At 31.8% G+C, this 308-nt stretch overlaps 1 protein-coding gene across 1 annotated transcript in view; it reads right to left on the reverse strand.

Moving 5' to 3' along the window:
• LOC107687426 (anoctamin-7-like) overlaps nucleotides 1-308 on the reverse strand; it is a 14,147-nt gene that overhangs the window by 6,455 nt on the left and 7,384 nt on the right. The gene's annotated exons all lie outside the window — the stretch shown is intronic.

Here is a 308-nt window from a genome sequence, read left to right on the forward strand (position 1 = left end):
CCTTCTGGTCCGCACTGCATCCTCACATACACATTTATTAATATTTTAGAAATAAATCTCTTGTTTTCATTTATTCAGTCAGTACACATATAGTGTAAGAAAAAATGGCAAAGCTGAATTTTCAGCAGCCATTACTTCAGTCTTCAGGGTCACAAGATCCTTCAGAAAACATCCTAATAGGTTGATCTGGTGCTTAAGAAACATTTCTTATTATTATCAATGAAGATGAATAGAAAGTTCAAATAAACAGCATTCACTGGAAATTACTGTCATTTTTGATCAATTTAATGCCTTGCTGAATAAATATT

This window comes from Sinocyclocheilus anshuiensis, unplaced genomic scaffold, assembly GCF_001515605.1.
Source record: "Sinocyclocheilus anshuiensis isolate Anshui unplaced genomic scaffold, SAMN03320099.WGS_v1.1 scaffold1114, whole genome shotgun sequence".
Taxonomy (NCBI): Eukaryota; Metazoa; Chordata; class Actinopteri; order Cypriniformes; family Cyprinidae; genus Sinocyclocheilus; species Sinocyclocheilus anshuiensis.